At 47.0% G+C, this 23,507-nt stretch overlaps 1 long non-coding RNA gene across 1 annotated transcript; it reads right to left on the bottom strand.

The window, feature by feature from the left end:
• Positions 1-1,688: 1,688 nt before the first annotated feature.
• Positions 1,689-14,020, bottom strand: LOC311585221. The gene is made up of 3 exons (XR_014775145.1): positions 13,885-14,020; positions 5,327-5,489; positions 1,689-2,061 (listed from the first exon to the last, which is right to left on the bottom strand). It is a non-coding gene; the product is annotated as an uncharacterized lncRNA (long non-coding RNA).
• Between the last annotated feature and the right edge of the window lie 9,487 nt (positions 14,021-23,507).

Raw genomic sequence — 23,507 nt, 5'->3', positions numbered from 1 at the left:
GCCTAGGGCTCAATGGAATTCTTTTTTTTTTTAATTTATTCATATTACATCTCAATAATTATGCCCTCCCTGGTATCCCCCCATTCCTCCCTCCCTCCCATTTTCCCCCTACTACCCTCCCCCTATGACTGTGACTGAGGGGGACCCCCTCCCCCTGTATATGCTCATAGGGTATCAAGTCTCTTCTTGGTAGCCTGCTATCCTTCCTGAGTGCCACCAGGCCTCCCCATCCAGGGGACGTGGTCACTTGATGGCCAGAAATGAAGCATGAGAATATTGGTGAATTGGACCTGATCAAGCTTGAAGCCATTGCTCTACAAAAGATCCTGTCAAAGGTGAAAACACAAGACCTGAGAAGAAGGCGGTGTTATGAGAAGCGTTGCTAGCCAGAGGGCTAACGAAAGACCATAGAGAGCTTTCAAATAGTAATGAACAATCCAATTAGAAAATGAACAACAACAACAACAACAGCAAAAGAGCCATAAGGGAAACTTTCTGCAATGGGGGCAAATAAGCAAGTAGAAGGTGCATCCTACACCATTAGCTATTAGGAAACCACGGACGCAAAGCACCATGAGATGCCACTGGCATGTCAGAATGCACAAGCAGTGATGACAGCAGACATGATGTTGAAAACTGACTTTCCTGCGTAGCACTAGTGGTGATGTGAAATGGGACAGCAACTCTACAGTGTAACTTTACAACTGACTTAAAATTTAAACAAGTGCTTACCATATAACCCAGCAATCACACTCCCACTCGGAGAAATGAAGTGTTCACACACAGAAACAATTATATGAGTGATCATTGTAGGGACTCAGGAGATAGCTCAGTGGCTCATTAGGCATGAGGAGCTGGGTTCGATTCCCAGACTTACATAAAAGAGCCAGGTGTGGTGGTGGCTCGTGTGGATGGAGACAGGAAGATCTCTAGGGCTCAGTGGCCGGCCAGTCTACATGGGAGCTCCAGGCCAATGAAAGACCAGGTGGCAATAAGAAAGAGAAACAAAGTGAAGGGCCCCTGAGGAATGAAACCTGAAGTTGCCACTAGCCTCCATATTTATGAGGACACAAATGCACCAACACAAGCAGACACAAAGGGTAAAACAAGAACACTCACTGTGGCTTTGTTTATAATTCCCTGGCATCAGAAACAACCTGAATAACTCTGGCATAGGTGTCTGGCAAAAGCTACGGTGTGTCTAGCGTCAGGGACTGCTATTCCCTGATGAAACCGAATGAACAGCGAGGTGCAACAGCTTGCATGGATATCAGCCAATTAGTTTTAAAGCCAGGGTCTGTGATTCCATCTGCACAACATTCTAAGGGTGGCAAAGCTGCGCGTGCGCCGAACAAATTAGAGGTGCTAGGGATGGAAGCAGAGGTGTTCCCTTAGCAAGGTAGCATGAGGGAGCTCTTGGTCACAAAATGGTGCAATATCTACGTCAGTATTGATTGTAGGGACATTTATGTGTGCTAGAACTACACGGAACAACATGTTATGCGCGCGCACACACACAAAACTTAGAGAAAACTGATATGCAACAGATCGTGGTAGAGTCTTGGCCAATATGCCTGAAGCCCAGGGTCCAAGTTTCACCATCACAGAGGGGTGGGCGCCCTGAGCATTTGGTCTCCAGCTGGCGGTGGCATTTGGGAGGATGGCAGCTGGTGGTGGCATCTGGAGGATGGCAGAACCTTTGAAACAGGAAGCACGGCTGGCAGGGGTGGGTTACCAGGCACAGGGTTTTGAGATTGATGGCCCAGCTCTACTTCTGACTCAAGGTTTTTGCTTTCTGGCCCACCAGGATATGAGGAGACTCCATCACACACTCCATCCCATGCCTTGAGCTCTGCTTAAACTCTAACATATGTAATAACCCTTTTCATTTACGTAAACTTGGAGTAATAATAATAAGCTGGTTGTATTTAGCTCTGCCCTCTTCAATGAAGATGTACAGTCACAGCTCCAGAGGGCAGTCGCATGGTACCCTTAGTCTCTTAGCATGCGCTCACAGACTGTGCCGACTGCTTCACCCAAAGTACAGCATGTTTTGCTTTGCTAAGAAAGAAAGGACCCAGCCCCAATTACTCTCACATGCCGACTCCGCCTTCCTGCAGGTAGAGCACTAAACACAATCTGTTCGTATTTGGATGACCTCAGTCAGCACTCCGGCCTTGAGCACCCTCTGAGGCTCACTTGGCCGGGAGGATGGAGTAGGCGTAAAGGTGAGGAGAGCTGACTACTGTTGCCATGTGCTGTGAGGTGACAAGGGTGTCTTGTTAGATGTGGTTTTCATTATAGGAAATGACAACACCAGATTACTGAACACCGTAGGGCTCACTCTGAGACTCTACAGGGAGATGTGGGAGCCATGTAACCCACTTACCAAGTGCTTCTTGTTCCTTCTTCTTTGCAGATGAAACAAGTATTGAGCAAAGGGAGTTAATTTACCTCTGAAGGATTTTGTTCTACTTAAAACAAGTTGTGCGGGCCCCAAGAAATGTTTCATATTAAAATTCTCACCAACCCAGCCAGGCATGGTAGCACACTCCTATAATCCCAGCACTCAGTGAGGCAGAGGTAGGCATGTCTCTGTGAGTTTGAGGCCAGCCTGGTCTACAAAGCGAGTTTAGGACAGCCAAGAGAAACCCTGTATTGAAAAAAAAGGTAAGAAAAAAATCTTACCAACCCATAGACATATTTCATGAAATGTGGAGAGCCACAGATAGCAGCGCCCCCTGCTGCTTCCCCGGTGCAATGCACCCCTTATGCGCATGTGCAATGCGCCTTTGAGCAAGCCCTTTATGTGCATGCCTGAAGGCATAGCGTGAGGTGGCATGATCCAAACGCACCAACCAAGAGAGACAAACGTGGCAGTCTCTAATAGAACCAGGCACACTATAAAGGTTCTGTGGGAGCTTTTCCCGAGGTCACTCTGGTAGTCAAAGTTCCTGAACAAACTGCTTCAAGAAGAGTTCCCGGTGTTGGTGTCTTTCCTGCTGGTCGGGGGCGGCATCAACAATGAAAGGCCAGAAGCAGACAATGTAATAAATCTTTTTCACTAAATAAAAATTAAGCCAGGGTGGCGGTGGCACACACCTTTAATCCCAGAACTCTGGTGACAGAGGCAGGTGGATTTCTATGAATTCAAGGCCAGCCTGATCTACAGAGTGAGTTCTAGGACAGTCAAGACTACATAGAGAGACCTTGTCTTTAATTAGTTAATTAATTAAAACCCTTGATTGTTGGCCTTTCTGCTCAGAGATAGGAAGGTGTCCTGGGACTCGGGAGCCCAGGAACCACACGGCTCTGAGATAGCAAGCTATGCCAATGGAAGGGCATCTTGAGACATGAGCGCCCAGGACGCACACAGCTCTGAGAGTAGGCCTCCTCAGCAGAGGCATTACAGCTCCCAGGCGAGGGGATCCCAGCTGAGCTGAGGAGCTGGGGAGTCTTGGCCCCTCTTCTTCTTCCCTTCTTCTCTTCATGGCTTCTTCTGGTGAAAGACTCACACCAGGCAAAAAATCTCATAAACTTACTGGGGGTCCAGGGAGAGGAGCGATAAATCCAGAAGCGGTTGCCTTTGATCCGGGGAGAAGGCAGCAGAGACCTGCCAGACACAGCCTTTATATAGAATGTCTTATGGGGTGGAGCTTTCTAGGGCAGACATTTCCAGAGTGAAGATTGGTGGGATTTCAAGTCCTGAGCTCAGGGATTGGTGGATTTTCCTGCTTGGGGTTCTCCAGCTCAGGGATTGGTGGGTTTTCTTGCTCAGGGATTGATGAGTTTTTATTCAGATATTTCACCTAAAATTAGCATAATCTAGGCAGGGTCCTACTGAGGGGCTGGAAACGGACCATGTGATAGCTGCAAAGGCTGGACGTAGTATTTTGACAGTTAGGTGTGGGGGATGGGCCTATTGACTCATGCCTTGCAGGGTTTATACAGCCTGGAACTTGGAGCTAAAGAAAACAACTTTCCTTAACTAAACTATGAACTTGGCAGTGTCAGACCATGTAAAGCTCCCTGCCTCGGGGGAACCACTAGTTTTTACATTGTTACCACAGAGATGGCACAGGACCTCACAGGCTAGCTCCAGTTGGACAGGCCTGCCTCCGGCTGAGTTCCCCGTCAACAGCAGCTGCAACTGAGGCTTTGGGGGCTATTGCCTTCTCCTCTGTGGCTTTGGGAGGCTACTGCCTTCCTCTTCTGCCTTCAGTTTCTCAGTCTCTCCAAAAGTCTGATCTCAAGTCCCAGGCTGGGGAAATTTAGCCTCAGTGGCTCTGGAGCCATGAGGTGTTGCTGTCCAGAGGTGTAGTGAGGCCAGCAGCACAGGCTGAAGAGCCGAGCACCCCTCTCAGGGACCACAGTGGGTGGCTCACAGGGGAAGCTGAAGAGGGGGTGCTGAGGAAAAGATGTAGGGGGTGCCCAGGGGCAAAACCCAAAGGGCGGGGCCTGGCTGCTGGAGCTCCTCAGGTTGGGGCCTGGACACTTTGCTGCAAAGTATACGAAGTTTACAAACGGAATCCGTGTCAGCGTGTCAGCGAAGGCTTTCCCTGCCACTTGAGTCAGCATGAATAGCCAACAACGATAGCAACATTACAGTGGTAGGGACTGGCTGGGACCTGTCCTGAAGTGCCCACAAAGAAGTCCCTGCTGTCCAGCCTCTCACTGTGTCACCTAGTTGGCCCCAAACCTACAGAAAACATTCTGCCTGGGCTTCCTGATGCTGGGATTAAAAATGTGAACCCCCAGCCGAGCAGAACTATGGGGTTTTTTTCTACACTGACATTTTATCAATAGTACTCTATTTTTGTTGTTGTTTGTTGGTGGTGGTGGTGGTTGGTTGGTTGGTTGGTTATTTGAGGAATAAGGGGTGCTTGTTTGAGATCGAGTATTATTCTTTAGCCCAGGCTGGCCTAGAATTCATTATGTAGCCTAGGCTGTTATCAGACTCAGAGCAATGATTCCAAGTACTAGGATGACTTATAATGACTTCTTTATAAATATAAAATCCCCAGGCAATGGTGGCACATGCCTTTAATCCCAGAACTTGGGAGGCAGAGGCAGGCAGATTTCTGTGAGTTCGAGGCCAGCCTGGTCTACAGAGTGAGTTCTGGGACAAAGAAATCCTGCCTTGAAAACATAATAAAACAAACAAATACAAAATTCCCCACTGCAAATACAACTTTCTGTGCTTCCAACCGCCGGCTGGGGGTTGGATCTCTTTGCCTCACACGTGCTAAGCGTGTGAGCCCCACTCTCAGCCCAATCATTTTGTTTTGTATTGAAGTCGAACACTGATCAATTTTGAAAGGTTTACCTGGCCTTTATAAACCCCAGGACTGAGATGACCACAGTCTGTTCGACTGCACATAAGGCCTCTTCCATATCACTTGGTGGGGAAGCTCGGGGAAGACTCCAGAAACACTACTGCCTTACCTTCAAACCACGGCCACATCAACACTGAAAGCCACAGCTCTCACCTTAAATGAAATAAGAGAGAGTTTACTCTGGGGCCCATGTTGTGTGACACAACCCAGGAACACAAATTTAAGTTACCCTAAGATCCATGGTCCATGCAGAAGCAGTCTCATGACATTTTACAGTTTTACAGAACAAAGAAGCTTAAAGTACGTTGGTGCGTTCAACAGAGAGGCGGTTACAGCAATATGGGGAAGAGGCTTCTCCAGAGGCCTCTTATGCTATCCGACAGCATCTTGGCTTCTGAGTTAGTGGAAGCCAATGGTCCGCTAAATCAGTAGATTCTAAAATATTTTTATCTACTACTCACAGGATGTTAGTTCCAACAAAAGTAGGCAAGTGATAAAATATTTGTGGGACCAAGGCTGTCCCAAGATAGGCAATTGGCCTCTAGACCTGCAACATTCCAGCCGCCCCACATCACGGCAGTGTTAATCAGTCAATTGATCTTTAAGACACAGCTTCTTCCCAGGAATTTTCGCCTCCAGCAGGAAAGTCCCTTCACCTTCCATATTTATTTGTGAAGTTTCACCCTGACCCCACCAACTCAATCTCGGCTCTTTTGATTCGCCAGATATTCAAAGGCAAATCCTAGAAAATATTTCTTCTAAGGAAACTTCAGAATCTCTATTTCTATTTGATCTCTAAACAGCAATCATTCCTCTCTGTTAATGTCTCTTGTTGGAGAGACGCTCACATCGCTGGGTGGTCATGGTGCATGAGGGTGCAGGAGTGGGGCCAGCAGCAGGCTGGAGGTGGGGGGAGGCCATGGAAGTGCCCCTCTCGGAAGCTCCCCCGGAAACAATCCTCCCACCCTCTTTTCAATCCAAATGTTGTTTGTTGGCTGGTTAAGGTGCTGAGAGTTAATGAGCCCAGGGCCTGTGAATGCCGGTGTTTCAGTACTAAACTGTGATTCCAGCAGATGCCTTGTGAAAGCTCACCCTGTGTAGCAGTTAAAAGAAAACTCATTCTTATGTGCCCAGTTCTTTCTATTCAAAGAGAGAGAGAGCTGAATCAAGAGACAAGATTTTTTTTTTTTTTGAGGTGAGGGCTCACGTAGCCCAGACTAGCCTTAACTTGCTATGGAGCTAAGGGTAAAGGGCTGGGCTGAAAAGCATGCGCACCAACACCTAATGTTACATAGTGCTAAGGACCAAACGCAGAGCCTGCTCACTGTATCAGCTGAGCCACAACCCCCTAGCCCAAGAGGCCTCTCCCACCTCACTCTGTCCCGATCTCACCCCCTCTCTATAAAGGAGTTTAAACTGGGGTTGAGGATTCCCACAGAATCTATAAACAGAATTCAGGGTGTTAGAGAACTTGGAAAGAAAACAAAATTACATCATGTCGTTATTACTGTGCCTGAAACCCTGTATTCCCCGAGGCTCTGCCCCCTTTACCTCCTCATCAATGGGTTTACACTGGCATACGGCCCTTCAATTATTCACGTTGACAGAGTGTAAGCAGACCTTACAGATTTCACCAGAAGAGATCAGAGCCATCTTCCTGTGGCGTGTGGGCAACTCAGAACATCGGCTTCTCCAGCTGCTACTTTGTGTGCTATTTTCATGGACCCCCTGCTACATCTCATAATCCAGTAACAAACACATTTCTACCAAGCAGCGCTTCTCAGCCTTCCTAATGCTGCAACTCTTTAATACAGTTCCTCCTGTTGTGGGGACCCCCAACCTTAAAATTATTTTTGTTGCTACTTCTTAACTGTAACTTTGCTACTGTTAAGAATGATACTGTAAATATCTGTGTTTTCCAATAGTCTTAGGCAACCCTTGTGAAAGAGTTTTTCCAATTCCCAAAGGTGTTGCAATGCCTAAGTTGAGACCAATGCTATAAGGCAATGTTGTTTTTAGCAGTTGTTAGCTTTCACAGCAAAATAAATCTATACCACTATATCAGTACAAAATAAGCCTATACCACTATACCACAGCAAAATAAACCTATACCACTATCCGTTACTGGAAACTCCTCTCTACTCTCTAGAACGTTAGCTCCTTTTACTGCCAAGTAATAATAATCTACGGTGTGGCTATACTGTTTATTTATCTATGCTGGCAGACAGTTTGAGTCTTTCTACTTTTTAGCTATTCAAACACGGATCCTATGTGCTTGAGCTCTCTGCCTGTGAGCCTCACCAGCTCCCCACAACTCTCCCAGCGGTTTTCTCATGTCTTTACTGCCTTGGTCACTCTGCCACCTATTCCCTGCCTCCCCTCAGAGACCCTGTCTGTTTATGGAAGCATTGAGCTGTCCTCTTGCCACTTATCACAGCCACTGTCCAATGTCCCCTGCCTCCTCTTTGTGTTATCCACCCAGTCCACCCTATCAGTGGGAAAGAGCTGATGTGGGCAAGAGAGACCACTGGAGAGGAGCTTTTAGTAGAGCTAATATCGCTACACCAGGGGTCAGCACAGAACCCAAAAGGTGAGCCAGAGCCTCCTCTTAAATAGTGAGAAAGGAGTGTACGGCTGGAGAATTTGCACCAACCATGGCACAGTCTTTCATTCAAATGAAGGACTGTGTTCGCACCAATCACAGGCTACCACCACGGGAAACGATCCTGCTTTTGCTTTGAGTGAAAAGCGCCACAGGGTCACATGAAGTTCACCAAGGCTTGCTTTGCTTAGACGGTAGCTTTCAGTAGCTGGTGTGGGCTTTGTGGATGGGGTGTGACTGGAGTGTGTGTTCAGCTGTGCCTGAGTCCTCCTGCTGCTGGAGCACACTCCAGGCAACTCTAAAGCATCTAAAATAGCCGGGCCACCATGAGAGTGGCACTTGGTCAACAGTCTCACCCTGGAAGATGTCAGATGTAGGAGAAGAGACCATCAGTTATCATCTCTTGATGGTTTTAATCACTCACAGAGAACATTACATGGGTACTTACAGGGCTAGTGTCATTAGAGTGCTTGGTGTGAAAGCACAGGAACATTAGTTCAGATTCCCAGCATTGATGTAAAAGTTGGCACAGTGACATGCACCTGTGATTCTAAGCACTGCAGATCCTTTGCATTCAGTCGCCCGCCAGTCTGGCTGAGTCGGTGAGCTCCAGATCCAATGGGAGAGCGTGTCCCGAAAGGCAAGGTAGAGAATGACTAAAGAACGCACCTAACCTCAACCTTTGGCCTCCACATGTGTATATGTGTGCATGTCTATATAAATGCATATACACATAAATATATTTCACATATATACATAAATAGGTACACACCACACTCACCCAAAGTGTGCTTATAATAAAGACTTTGACAGTGCCAACAAGTACCTTCTTGACTCCTGCCTGAATGGAGCAGGGTGTAGGAGATGCCTCTGCTCTGGTTCCCGATGAATAGTGCTGTTAAGAACGTTGGCGTAGCAGCTGTGACATATGCTTGCTAATTTACCTAGTGTTGGCTTTACATTTAGGAGTAGAATTTTGTGGTCACATGATAACTGCGTTTAAACCTTTGAAAAACTACTGGACTGTACTCCAAAGCAGCTGTACCCTTTTCTATCACTAGCAATGTATTTACAGGTTCCAACTTCACAATGTCCATGTCAACCCTTGCTATTCTGTTTTTTTATTATTATTATTATTATTATTATTATTATTATTATTATTATTATTATTATTATTATTATTACCATCTTAGGAGGCATGAATCCAGTCTCATTGTGAGCTTTGTTTGCATGTCCTTAATGGCTGATGATACTTAACACTTTTTTGCATGTTCTTAAAGATCAGGTGGCTATCTGTCTTGGAGAACTACCTACTCACATCCTTTGTCCATTCTTTAATTGGGTTATCTATTTATTGTTGAATTACAAATGTTCCTTATATGCTTTAGATACAAAGCCCTATGAGATGCATGAGTGGCAAGTGTTTACTCCCATTCTGCGGACTGCCCATTCACTTTCATGACGTTATTATTTATAACATCAAATTTCTAATACAGGACCAGGTACGATGGGACACACTTTTAATCCCAGCACTTGGGAGGCAGAGGAAGGCTTAACTCTCTGAGTAAGGCCAGCCTGGTTTGCATGGTATGCTGGCTGGTTTTATGTCCACTTGACACAACCTATAATCACCTGAGAGAAGGAGACTCAAGTGAAAAAAATGACTTAGGCTGTACGCAGACAAGCCATTGGCATTTTCTTAATCAGTGGTTGATGGGAGAGAGACCAGCCCATGGTGGGTGTGCCGTAATGAGTTCCAGGCCAAAGACAACTATATAGTGAGATCCGATCTCAAAAGAAAAACATTAATTTGTGGGCCAAGGAGATGGCTCGGCAGGTAAGAGCACTTGCTTAAGAGTACCTGAGTTTAGCTGCCCCCAGCCAGATGGCCCAGGGTGGCTAAGCGCCTGGCCCGACCTCTGCAGCAGGCACCACTACACTGAGCAAATATGTGAGAGACAGATGGGGAAAGGTGGAGTGTGCAGTGTAGAGATGGGAGAGGAAGCCAAGCCAAGCAGTCTGTGCACTGTGGAGAAAAGTGGAACTGGCGTGAGGAACGGGCGGATATGAGCAGCCTGCACAACCACCTGAGGCCCGTGGGCTCTGGCTGCAGCAGCTGGGGCCGATGCTGAGGTCTGTGGCTGGAGTTGTCACCAAAGGCCATCCAGATGTCAGGGGTCTGGGCTGCTGCCTGAGACCATGCTGAGGTCTGGGGGTCCGTGCTGACACTAGGGTGCAAACTGATGTAAGTGGCCTTTGCTGCCACATGAGACCATGCTGACATCCTAATGGGGCTTGAGGCTGAGGGCCATGTCTGGGTCTGTGGTCCTGTCACAGCCAGAGTCTGTGTTGGTGTCTGATACCTGTGTTACCACACAGGCCATGTGGATGCCCTGGTCTGGTCTGCCCCCTGAGGCCATGTTGATGTCTGAGCACTGTGCTGAGCTGTCCTCCCCCTTCACCTGGGCAGCATGGGAGAGCTGGCTCTGGTGGCATGGGTGAAGGATAGCTGGCCCCGCCTCTTGTCTGCTATGTAAGTGTCATGGGCCCTAAAGAGATGTCCCCACCACCACACACACACACCACAGGCTGGAAAGCAGGAGAGCAGGCCCCGACCCGTGGGCACTTGGGAGAGCGAGCCCTGCATCTTGCCTGGGCAGCACAGTAGAGCCGGCCCTGGTGTGACAAGGGTGAGCCAGCCCTGAGGGTGTGAGAGCTACAGAGCTGGCCCAGCACTGAGTGAACTAGCTGGGGCAGTGCTGGAGAGCTGGCTCCAGTGACGTGGGTATAGGAGGGCTGGCAGGCCAATCTGCTCTGCTACCACCCAGGCCTAGATCCAGGGCTTTGAGTTGGGCCACCTCAACATCTACCCCATCTGTGAACTGCTGGAGAGCGTGGAGGGGCTGGTCCTGCAGATCCAAAGCGGCAGGATCTTCATGACACAGAACAACAACAGACTATATCTGAGAGGCGTCCCAGTGAGGAGCCAGTGTTGATAGTGCAGCAGAGGCCAGAGGTCTCTAACCAGACCAATGACTGTTAGCAATGAACATTTGCAAGTAAAGATGTATGGACAAAGAGATATACTGTAGGCCAGGCGTGGAGGCACACGCCTTTAATCCCAGCACTCGGAGGCAGAGGCAGGCAGATCAATGTGAGTTCAAGGCCAGCCAGGTCTACAAAGCAGAGAGTTCCAGGACAGCCAAGGCTACACAGAGAAACCCTGTCTGGGGGGGGGAAAAAAAAGAGGTATAACTGCAGGACATACCATGAGCCACTACAACTTCCTTGATGAGATATTTTTGGTTGTGTTTTATTGTTTTATCTTTATTTACTTTTATTTTTATTTCCTTTTGTGGGGAGGTTGCAAGGGTAGAGGGTGGATAGGAAAAGACAGGGAAATGAGTGCGATTGGGGCGCATGAGAATAAATTCACAGAGAATCAATAAAAAGGTAAAGGAAAATAAATAAATAAATAAATAAATAATATTCCAAAGGAGCCCATAAGGCTTTCCTGGCTGGCCAAGATGATCCATGACACAGGAAAGAGAACGCTTGTCTAGTCTTGAAATACCCTCAATTTCTCTGGACCTCATTTTTTCTCCTGTAAAATGTACAAGGAAGCATGAGTCCAGAAGTCTCTCCCATTTCTGTGGTGATATTTCCTGTGCAGGCACTGAGTGGCTGGCAACGCTGCTTTATTAAATACCTTAAGTCTGTAAAACTGGCTACTTCTCTTTCCCCCAAAGGAAGCCATTGTCTGGCCCTCACAGGAAGACTCAGCCAGAGCTCCAAGAACTATGCGAGGGGTAAAGGTGACACAATAGGGGAAGGAAACAGTCTCTCTTGAAAAGCAGTCAATTACCTTTAACAAGCTGCCAGCAAACAGAGAAGTTTGTTTTGTTTTGATTTTAGGTAAGGCTGAATGCCAGCTTTTGGAAGATAAATAAACTGGGCTAGATGACTGGGTTACAGACACCCCCAAATAAGAGAAGACACTGTGAGTAATGTTATCAAGAGAAGAAAGTGTGCAAAAAAAAAATCATCAAAAGAAATAAAGATGATAAAAATACAACCAGGGCTCTACCCTTGTCTGTGTAAAGGTACTTCTACAATTTTACTACTCTCTGTCATTTTCCTTTTTAAAGTAAATGTCATGAGGCACAGTGGCACACTTATATAGCCCCATGGGGCACAGTGGCACACTTACATGGCCCCATGAGGCACAGTGGCACACGTATGTAGCCCCATGAGGCACAGTGGCACACGTATGTAGCCCCATGAGGCACAGTGGCACACATATGTAGCCCCAAAACTCTGGAAACTAAAAAAAGAGAATTATGACTTCAAGGCCAGCCTGGTCTGCAAACACAGCAAGACTCTCTCTCTAGGGTTGGTGAGTGTGGGTAAAGTTGTAGAAGATTTTAAATAAGAATTTAAAATCAGCTAAATTCAAGATTACTTGCATTTTCAAACACTTTAGCTGCAAGTTCTAAAGCAATTTGATGCTTTGTAACCCTTCTCGGAATCTATTTCCACATGGCAGAAATATTGATGATACTTATAAATAGAAGGCAAACTACGTTTGCACACACACACATATACACACACACAATATGAAGCGAGGTGGTACAAGCCTGTAATCCCAGGATGATCAAAGTTCAAGGCCAGCCTGGACAATTCAGCAATGTCCTATTTCAAAAATAACGTAAAATGGTTTGGGGCCACTGGAGTGTAGCTCAGTGCATGAGCAGTGGGTTCAGTCCCCAGCAATTCATACACAGCAAACAAAACATCCTATGAGATATTTGCAGGAACATAGCATGTTCTCCTGACATGTGAAAACCAGCCACCCTGATGCACAAACCATGCTAAATTCACTGCAAACTCCCCACAGAACATGTTGGTATCCTTTTAAATGAACAGTCGCACTCCCTTATCAAGAAAAGGAGAAGACCCTAAGAGGCCCCACTGTCAGGACTCCCATTTTTCTCCCTAGCACATTTCAGATGTCGCCTTTCCAAGAGGCACCACAACGTGGGGAAGACACAGTGTGAAGAAACACAAACCCTGGTGTGCAGTGACAGGCCACCCGGGAAGCCACTATGTCAGGGAGAGCCACAAGGCAACTGAACTGCTCTTGAGGCAGCTGGGCTGGATGGCAGCCGGTCTCGACGTCCTGCCTGGGCCAGAGAGGAGCTCCGAGCAGTTCTGGGAAGCCCTGCACTGAAACAAAAAGTGCTCGCTGGACAGAGGGTCTGGTCTCATCTCCCCTTTGTAAGTGAAGAGACTGAACCAGGTTTCCATAGCGGTCCCAGGGGCAGGGGACAGTGAAGACCAGATGAGTACGTGCTGTGTGCTGCGTCAGAAACTTGCAGGCTTGTTTGGAAAGACTGGAACTAAATAAAGACTTATTAGCATAGGACGAGCGTTGTGAAATGTGGTCAAAGGGTTATATGCAAGGATGCTCTTAAGAAAATATTCCTTCGCAGCAATGAAGAAAGTAGAGAAAAATATAGCACTTTATTTAAGAGAGGAAATTATTGTTGTGTATCAACGAATATTTTTCATGCCAACAACTGTTTTTTGACACTAGACTCTGGGAATGGTCTCCTAAGTTTTGGCTTTCTCCCACAAAAGGAAGGTAAAACTCTTCACAAAACTAAAGTGTACTTTTTAAAAAGTAGTAAACGAGCATTAAATAACTTAATCTCCTTTTTTCCCCTCCTTACCAATCTTCCTTTTTAACTGGGCTTATCTTCAGACGTTCTAAGAGGAAAAGCTGACGTCTAACTCCTAGTTAGTTCCTTTTTTTTGCTTCTGTTACAATTTTTCTCAGACTTCCTCTACCGTGCTACTATTCTACTGTCCTGTGAAGCCCCAGCTGCAAGGCAAATACTATCAAGTTTTGGTGAGAAAGCATGGAAGTGAAAATCAGACACTCACACGCAGAAATGCTGTGCTGGTGCCCTCTGCACGTGGGTGTGGTCGAGGCTTCTTTTCTGGAAGTGTGCGCTGAACTGTGACATCACGAAAGTGATAGTGTGCACCCCTCCTGGGGACATAATCTTTCCTAAGCGCCTTGCAAGTGCACTGTGTCTTTCAGAGGAAAGAGCTCTGAGGACAGGGTCCAACTGGGAGGAGTGTTACCCAGGCTGGCCTGAGTCGACATGGCTGGATGCACAGTCTCTGTTTTCTCTCTCTTTGTTCACTGCAGGGAGACAAGGTCAGAGTACAGGAGGCAACGTCGTGCATTTATACACAGACGCGTGTGGGGAGGCCGCGAACAAGGGAGTGAAGTTCTGGTGAGGGCTGAGTGGGCGGAGAGGGTCAAGGAAAGAGTTAGAGTTGTGAAGCCACAAAAGCAGCCTGCGCCCAGGGGGCCTCTGCTGTCGGCTGCGGCTGCGGGGAGGTTCAGCTCAGAGTCGCCACCTGTCCCTACAGGCTGAGGGCACTGCCTTTATCTATATACTTTTCGTCTCATATTCCTTTTCATTCTTTCTTCCATACACAGTGTTTTAAGCTCTGTTCCTCACAGCCCTGATTTACGTTTGTTTATTTACATATGTGTGTTTTCTTCCTGTCTTCGGATCCCCCTCCTCTTGGAGATCTATAAAACCTAACACTTTGAAGTTATTTCCCCTTTGTTCGTGTACTCTGATCTATAAACCAGAAATTTATGTCTTGTCTTTCTTTTATTGTCTGTCTATTGTTTAAGAGAGGGTCTTGTGTATCCTAGGGTGGCCTTGAAGTTGCTATGTAGCTGAAGACGACCTTAAACTTCTGAGAGGCTTTCTTCTGTCACTCAAGTGCAGCGTGAGCCTCCACATTACGTGTTCTTCTGTCACTCAAGTGCAGGGATGCAGCGTGCGCCTCCACATTACGTGTTCTTCTGTCACTCAAGTGCAGGGGTGCAGTGGGCGCCTCCACATTACGTGTTCTTCTGTCATTCAAATGCAGGGATGCAGTGGGCGCCTCCACATTACGTGTTCTTCTGTCACTCAAGTGCAGGGGTGCAGTGGGCGCCTCCACATTACGTGTTCTTCTGTCACTCAAGTGCAGGGGTGCAGTGGGCGTCTCCACATTACGTGTTCTTCTGTCACTCAAGTGCAGGGGTGCAGTGGGCGCCTCCACATTACGTGTTCTTCTGTCACTCAAGTGCAGGGGTGCAGTGGGCGCCTCCACATTACGAGTTCTTCTGTCACTCAAGTGCAGGGGTGCAGTGGGCGCCTCCACATTACGTGTTCTTCTGTCACTCAAGTGCAGGGGTGCAGTGGGCGCCTCCACATTACATGTTCTTCTGTCACTCAAGTGCAGGGGTGCAGTGGGCGCCTCCACATTACGAGTTCTTCTGTCACTCAAGTGCAGGGGTGCAGTGGGCGCCTCCACATTACGTGTTCTTCTGTCACTCAAGTGCAGGGGTGCAGTGGGCGCCTCCACATTACGAGTTCTTCTGTCACTCAAGTGCAGGGGTGCAGTGGGCGCCTCCACATTACATGTTCTTCTGTCACTCAAGTGCAGGGGTGCAGGGGTGCAGTGGGCGCCTCCACATTACATGTTCTTCTGTCACTCAAGTGCAGGGATGCAGTGGGCGCCTCCACATTACGTGTTCTTCTGTCACTCAAGTGCAGGGATGCAGTGGGCGCCTCCACATTACGTGTTCTTCTGTCACTCAAGTGCAGGGATGCAGTGGGCGCCTCCACATTACGAGTTCTTCTGTCACTCAAGCGCAGGGGTGCAGGGGTGCAGTGGGCGCCTCCACATTACGTGTTCTTCTGTCACTCAAGCGCAGGGGTGCAGTGGGCGCCTCCACATTACTCTTTCTTCTGTCACTCAAGCGCAGGGGTGCAGTGGGCGCCTCCACATTACATGTTCTTCTGTCACTCAAGTGCAGGGGTGCAGGGGTGCAGTGGGCGCCTCCACATTACGTGTTCTTCTGTCATTCAAGTGCAGGGATGCAGTGGGCGCCTCCACATTACGAGTTCTTCTGTCACTCAAGTGCAGGGGTGCAGTGGGCGCCTCCACATTACGTGTTCTTCTGTCACTCAAGCGCAGGGATGCCGTGTGCACCTCCACATTACGTGTTCTTCTGTCACTCAAGCGCAGGGATGCCATGTGCACCTCCACATTACGTGTTCTTCTGTCACTCAAGTGCAGGGGTGCAGTGGGCGCCTCCACATTACATGTTCTTCTGTCACTCAAGTGCAGGGGTGCAGGGGTGCAGTGGGCGCCTCCACATTACATGTTCTTCTGTCACTCAAGTGCAGGGGTGCAGGGGTGCAGTGGGTGCCTCCACATTACTCTTTCTTCTGTCACTCAAGTGCAGGGGTGCAGTGGGCGCCTCCACACCACTTCTTGTCTACCAGGGATTGAACACAAGGCTTTGTGCATTCTAGGAAGACAACTGAGCTATACCGCCAGCCTCAACCAGGACTTTGTATTTCCTTGGATATCTCAACTCTCTAATCAACTGTGCAAAGTGGACTCTCTTGGCAACAATAATAATAATAATAATAATAATAATAATAATAATAATAATAGTAATAATAGTAATAGTAATAATAGTGAGCTCAGAGGTATAAAGAGGCGTGTGACATGGAGTCATAGCTTCGTCTGGAAATATCTTTTCCAGCCAACTGAGAGCACCCTTGCAGATGATTTAGTAACATCTTTAGGTGGGGCATCTCTACCTTCAAGCTGAGTTTGCTGCTGTGTGTTACCTCCTGGTGAAATTGAAATAGAAACAACGGCTGCCACTAGTCAGCTTTCCAAGGGTACTTTAAACACACAGGGCGGGTTTGTTTTCCTGCCTCAAATGCTTCAGGGAAGTCGCCACTTAAATCCATGTATGGTCATTTTATATCTACCATTACGCACTTTAGTTTGCTGTGTGAAATCTTGCCAATGAGGGGTTTTTTTCTTTTTCTTTTCTTTTCTTTTTTTTTTCTTTTTTTCTTTGTGTGTGTGTGTGTGTGTGTGTGTGTGTGTGTGTGTGTGTGTGCTTTTTGAAATTAACCACACCCCAAACAGCAGAACGGCCCTGTGTATACAAATGCTCTGCAAAGGCCCAAGTCAGGTACTGGGTGTAGGCACAGGACAAACCGCATGGCCTGCCCTGGCAGCCCTGTCCTCACCTGCAAGCTGCCCACACACACTCCCTTCCAAAATGCAGCTCCTCTCATGCCAAATAGTCGGCTGGGCTGCTGTGAGAGGAAGCCTGTCATGGTGGACAGGGGTCAATAGTATACAAACTCAGCTTTTAGGTTAAAACTTGATTTACTCTTTCGACCAAATTTACATTAGAAGTTCTACCTTTTCTTTAAAATCTTGGGCGATCAAGAGTTAACGGGTATGGAAGCTGGTGTCGCCTGGGGCTGCCATCCAAGGCCAGCTGAGCAGGCGGCAGGAAGGGTTTGGTTCTGGCGAGGCTACAGACAGGCCATCTGGATGCTGGAAAGACCCAGAATGCCAGCAGCAAGTTTTCTTTTCAGTGTTAAGCTTCATTGAGTCTGGCCTGGAGAGTCTTAGGTTTAAGATGCAAACTGAAATTCTTCTTGCAAGTGGGATTTGATCTGTTGAATGCTATATAAAACATTTACTCCTTGGCAAAAAGGTCACAGGGCAAAGTATAACCAAGTAAACATATGTAGAGAAATGGGGCTTGGGCTCAGGGGAAGACATCTTAACACAAAGCCCTGGTTTGATTCCCATTGTGTATGTGTGTGTGTGTGCGCGCACACACACACACACACACACACACACACACGCATGTGTGAATATATATTCATATATATGAAAGAGAAGACTTTCTAAATTAAAAGATATATAGTCTCTTAATGTTTCAATATTTGCTAGAAATCTGGATTTATCATTTGGAAGGAAAAGCTGCTTTTTATTTCCTATAGTGTGCCTCTGCTGTTCTTCTTAAGACTTATTTTCCCTATAGACAACTTGAAAGGTAATTTCTATTTACATTTATAACTAATTACATTAGGCATAATGTTAGTATGGATCAATTGAAATTCCTTTCATAGGAATATATGGTGTGTGTGTGTGTGTGTGTGTGTGTGTGTGTGTGTGTGTGTTAGTAAAATTGGGGGGAAAAAGTCTGGAGGGAAATTGTAGCAGTTTCCCACTCTCTATCACTTTCCAACACTCTAGAAGCCACTGACTTCCAGATACCGTCTGTTCTCCACGGGCTATAGCACTGATGGTCTGCGTGTGTAATTCTTAACAATGAAAGGAAAAAGGGAATGTAAGTTCAACTGGACAGACTGAAGCAAAATGTTATCTTCCGGGAAATCTTACCAAAGAGAAAGTAACACATGTCATTCAAAGCAAGCTGGATGGAGCGGAGGAAGACTCTGTCATGCGCTGTGGGTTTCCCCGCTCTCCAAGGCATTAGTTGCCACCTAGCAGCAGAGAAGGGAACCTCGGGGCTGAAAGTCTAGGAAACACTTCAAAGGGCCCGTAGCTTTTGGTGTTCGCAACACCGGGGACATCACTGGCCTACCTTGGGATTGACTTTTTCTCTCTCTTTGAGGAAAGAACACAGAACAGAGCAGATTAATATGTCTGAATTATTTATAAAATACTCCCTCCATCATGAAATGTCTATTCTGTTACCCTGACCACCTCAGCAGCAAGCCAAAGGAAAAGGAGCCCTGAACCGTCCCCAACAAGTAATGACAATAACTGTGGAGCCCTGAACCGTCCCCAACAAGTAATGACACTAACTGTGGACCATAGGGAGAAAGACTCGTTTTTAGTACAGAGAGCACTTTCCCAAATAACCTCAGAATACATTCCTGTTTTTTAAAAAAAAAAAAAACCATAGCAACTGCTAGGATAGTAACAGGAAGTTCATTTACAAAAAAATAGAAAACACTTATAAAGGATGAAATAATTTCTTCATGAAACTATTATCCGAATGTATTTTTTTAAAGATGTCTTTTTTTTTTTAATCTCAGTTTAAGGCAGAGGCAGGCAGATCTCTGTGAGTTCAAGGCCAGCCTGGTCTACATAGCAAGCTCCAGGACAGCCAAGACTACACAGAGAAACCTTGTCTCAAAAAAAAAAAAAAACCAAAAGAGAAAAAAATTCTCAGTTTATACTTCTGCATTTGTGTGCATGTGTGGCGTGTGTGTGTGAGTTCAGGTCCGTGTGTACCGCTGTGTGCCTGTGGAGGTCAGAGGACAGCCTCAGGTGCTGGTCCTCACAGTCCACCCTTTCTTGAGTCTAGGATTTTTGTTGTTCATTGCTGCCTGCACCAGGCTAGCTGGACCCACAGTAGTCTCCCGCCCCTGTCTCCCATTTCACCTAAGCTGGGCAAGGGTTAAGTGTGCGCCACTGTATGCAGCTGACCTATCTCCCCCTCCCCCGCCCCAGGTGTCTTACTTGAAGCCCCACTGGCCGTGGGTTTCCTTGTGTCGGGTCGGTCACCCTGGGTTCAAGGGGGTAGCTGTACTGTGCTTCACCAACCTTGGCAACTAAACAAAATAAGTAAAGTTGGCAAAAAAAAAGAAAGAAAGAAAGAAAAGAAAAAGGAAAAAGAAAAAGTCAAAATTAAATATTTAGGGGCTGGGCATGGTGGCGCACAGCTTTAATCCCAGCACTCAGGCAGAGGCAGGTGGATCTCTTTGAGTTTGAGGCTGGCCTTGTCTACATAGCAAGACGCAGGCCAGCAAAGGCTACATACTAAGGCCCTATCTCAAGGAGGAGGAGGAGGGAGGGGGGGGGAAGAAGAGGAGGGAGAGGAGGAAAAGGAAGAAGAGAAGACTTCAAGAGCTAGGGTTTTGTTGTTGTTGCTTTTTGTGTGTTTGTTTGTTTGTTTGTTTTCTAGAAGGGTTACTTGGGAAACGAGAGTGGAGGGGGCGGCTCAGCATGCCCTTCTAGTCTGCTGCTCTTGAGATAGCTCGGCAGTAAGCAGGGCTCCTACAACAGTTGTCTCAACAGGTCAACAGCAGCTTTGGGAAGTTCAGTGGAGTCTCAGAACAGTGATCACGAGAGCTAGCGCGTGCGCCGTGCTTACCACATGCCCAGCAGGAACCTGAGCACTTTATGGGAGAAATCCCCCTAATTGTCACAATGCTCCTAAGAAGCACTGCCTATCTAATCTATCTGGGTTCCCTGCCCCCCCCCCTGCCCCCGACATTTCGGTATGTTCACTATACATGGGTTTTGCCATGTGGTTGAAAATGTAATCTCTCAGCATTTGGCCATTATATTCTCTCTCTCTCTCTCTCTCTCTCTCTCTCTCTGTCTCATTTGTGCTTCACCTCTGAGGTATCTGTTCACTTCATTAGCTCATTTATTTGTTGTTTTATTAACGTCTTTGTATGTTCTAGATATTAGTGTGCCGGATGCATAGCTGGCAACGGTCTTCTCCCGCCCTGCAGGCTGTCCCTTCATCTTTTTCTTCCTGTGCAGACGCATTTTGATTTAGTGAGATCCCGTTTGTTCAGTGCTGGTAACGTTTTCTGAAAAAAAAAACTGAATCCTTGCCTGTGCCTGTGTCTTGAGGTGTTTCTCTTACCCTTTTCTCTAACCATTTGGAGTTTTGGGGTTTACGTTGTCTTTGATCTATCTGGGGTTGGTTTTAAGCGCAATGCTGGGGGTCAGGTTTTCTGACTTGTTCGTGCGAGGCACGCATTCTACCACCGAGCGTCAACCTCCACATCAATCTTCATTTACCAGGCCTCTGCAATGCAACATGAAGCGCAGAGAGGGCAAACACATTATAAAAGACTGCAAAGCTTAAAAGCAGCTAAACTTAAACACAAACTTAGATCTACTATAATCAACCACGACGTTGGATGCCCCAGCACACTCCAGACCATAGACCTGAACCCCCAACTTTGGGTTCCCAGCTGTGGTGGTGACCACTGTCAACTTGGCGGGATCAAGAATCATCTTGGAGGCAAGCCTGATGGGGCGTGGGAAGGGCTGTCTAGCTTACGTAAGGTGGGGCCGCCTACTGTAAAACTGCACTGCAGCATCCCACGGGCTGGGGTCCTCTGCTGCACCAACAGAAGAAAGGAAGGCAAGCACAGATATCCGTCTTCTTTGTTTTTTTTTCCCCATTTTAATTTTTTTTATTTATTTTTTTTCCTCCTTTATTAATTTATTCTTGTTACATCTCAATGGTTATCCCATCCCTTGTATCCTCCCATTCTTCCCTCCCTCCCAATTTCCCCTTATTCCCCTCCCCTATGACTGTTCCTGAGGGGGATTACCTCCCCCTCTATATGATCATAGGGTATCAAGTCTCTTCTTGGTAACCTGCTGTCCTTCCTCTGAGTGCCACCAGCTCTCCCCCTCCAGGGGACATGGTCAAAGGTGAGGCACCAGAGTATGTGAGAAAGTAATATCCCATTCTCCACTCAACTGTGGAGAGTGTTCTGTCCATTGGCTAGATCTGGGTAGGGGCTTAAGGTTTACTGCCTGTATTGTCCTTGGCTGGTGCCTTAGTTTGAGCGGGACCCCTGTGCCCAAATCTGCCTATCATAATGTTCTACTTGTAGGCTTCTAGGACCCTCTGGGTCCTTCTACTTTGCCTTTCTCCCATGATTCTCTCATCTAGAGTCCCACTAGAATGTCCTCTCCTCTGTCGCAGTTTCCTGGTAAGTGAAGGCTTTCGTGGGACATGCCTGTTGGGCTAATATGCAGATATAAGTGAGTATATACCATTTGAGTCTTTCTGCTTCTGGGTTAACTCACTCATTATGATCATTTCTAGCTCAATCCATTTATCCACAAATTTCGGGAATTCCTTGTTTTTAATAGCTGAATAGTATTCCATAGTGTATATGTACCACAGTTTCTTTATCCATTCTTCTATTGAGGGACACTTAGGCTGTTTCCATGTTCTGGCTATTATGAATAAGGCTGCTATGAACATGGTTGAGCAAATTTTCTTGCTGTGTGCTGGAGCATCTTCTGGGTATATTCTTTGATCCTTGGGTATGGGCGCCCTGTGACCAAACCACTGCCTCAAGCTTCTACCTTCACCTGTTCCCTGCCATGAGGGACTGAGCCCCCAAACTGTGAGCCACGATAAGCTCCCCACTTCACTAAGCGCATCTGTCAGGGCTTTTGCTGTAGGAACAGGAAAAGTTAACGAATACACCAGTCTAGACTCCATGCACATGCCCGCCATGTATTTCATCCTGAACCTGGATGCCTGACATCCCAAGCCCTGAAATGTGAGGAAAGTATCCACAAGTATGGCATAAACTCCGCTATAATAGATGTTGTTTTTCACATGGAGAAAGGGAACCATATGCCTCCTACCCCCTGGTGAAAATTTGAAGTGATGTTGCATGTGGGTCTAGGGTTGGAGTCATTGGTTGAGATGCCGATGGAGGCCATAAGAGGGCACTGGGTTCCTGGAAACTCAAGTCACAGGCTGTTGGGCACTAGGACCTGAACCCAGGTCCTCTACAAGAGCAGTCAAGTACCTTAACCTCTGAGCCGTCCCTACTCAGGTCCTGGAAATTACCCTAACCTGCTTCAGAACAGTCTGGTACCACTTACCAACAGCTTTACAGGAGCAGTGCTCTGCTCAGTTTGGCTAGCCCAAACATTTCTGATCAACTTTTCAGCTCCCAGCTAGCGATCAATAGACATGATCAGCCAATTCGTATTTTGTGTTAGGGCTGTAGGAAGCCAAAGGGAGCCGTCACACCTGCCTGGGAAGATTAGTTAAAGCCGCCTATCTTTCTTCCTGTATCCTTTTATGTGTTTGTGCCTGCATACATGCATGTGGAAGTCAAAGACACATCAGGGGTCAGTTCTCTCTTCCCATCATGTAAGTCTGAAGGACCAAACCCAATTTGTTCCTCCACACTTTTTTTTAATGTGATTTTTTTTTTAAATCCATACAAAGAAGCTGGCCTCGTGCATGAAGATTAGCATCATGCCAGTTACGACTCTTCTAACTACATTTCACTGGGCAGTTTGTGTGACACACTCGGTATATATGCAGTGGGAAACACGGCATGGTTCTTGCCTTCCAGGGGCTTAAGGTTTAATAGGGAGAGACAATATATAAACAAGCAAGTGAAGTTAAGTATGATGAGTGATAAAATGGGACTCTGTCTCAGTTTTGGCTGAGGCTCCAAGTAAGTCAAATGCCAAGTATTCCACCATAAAATGGAAAACCACCGAGCGCAGAAAGCCTCAGTCCCCCTACAGCTCCTGACTGTCTGCCCACTCTGGCGTTAACGGAAATGTGACTCTAGAAGATTTTTAAAGCAATTTCAGTGTGTTGTGAGTAAACAGCTTTTTCCTCCGTGATTCCCAGGGAAAGAAACTACAAGGGCTTGATGTCATTTTGCTACATAACCATAGAGTCAGAGACCACAGTGGACGGGTGCCTGGCTTACAGTGAGAGATTCATCCAGTCAGTACTCACACAGCTTTGCCATGTAAGTCACCTTTCTAGACACACACACACACACACACACACACACACACACACACACACACCACACACACCACACACACACACACACACACACACACACACACACACACACACACACCACACACACACACCAGTGAGCAGA

The sequence above is a fragment of the Acomys minous genome (genome assembly GCF_964271855.1).
Source record: "Acomys minous genome assembly, chromosome: 2".
NCBI lineage: Eukaryota > Metazoa > Chordata > Mammalia > Rodentia > Muridae > Acomys > Acomys minous.
Note: the sequence above shows the minus strand (reverse complement) of the source record. Positions and strands in the feature narration are given on the sequence as shown.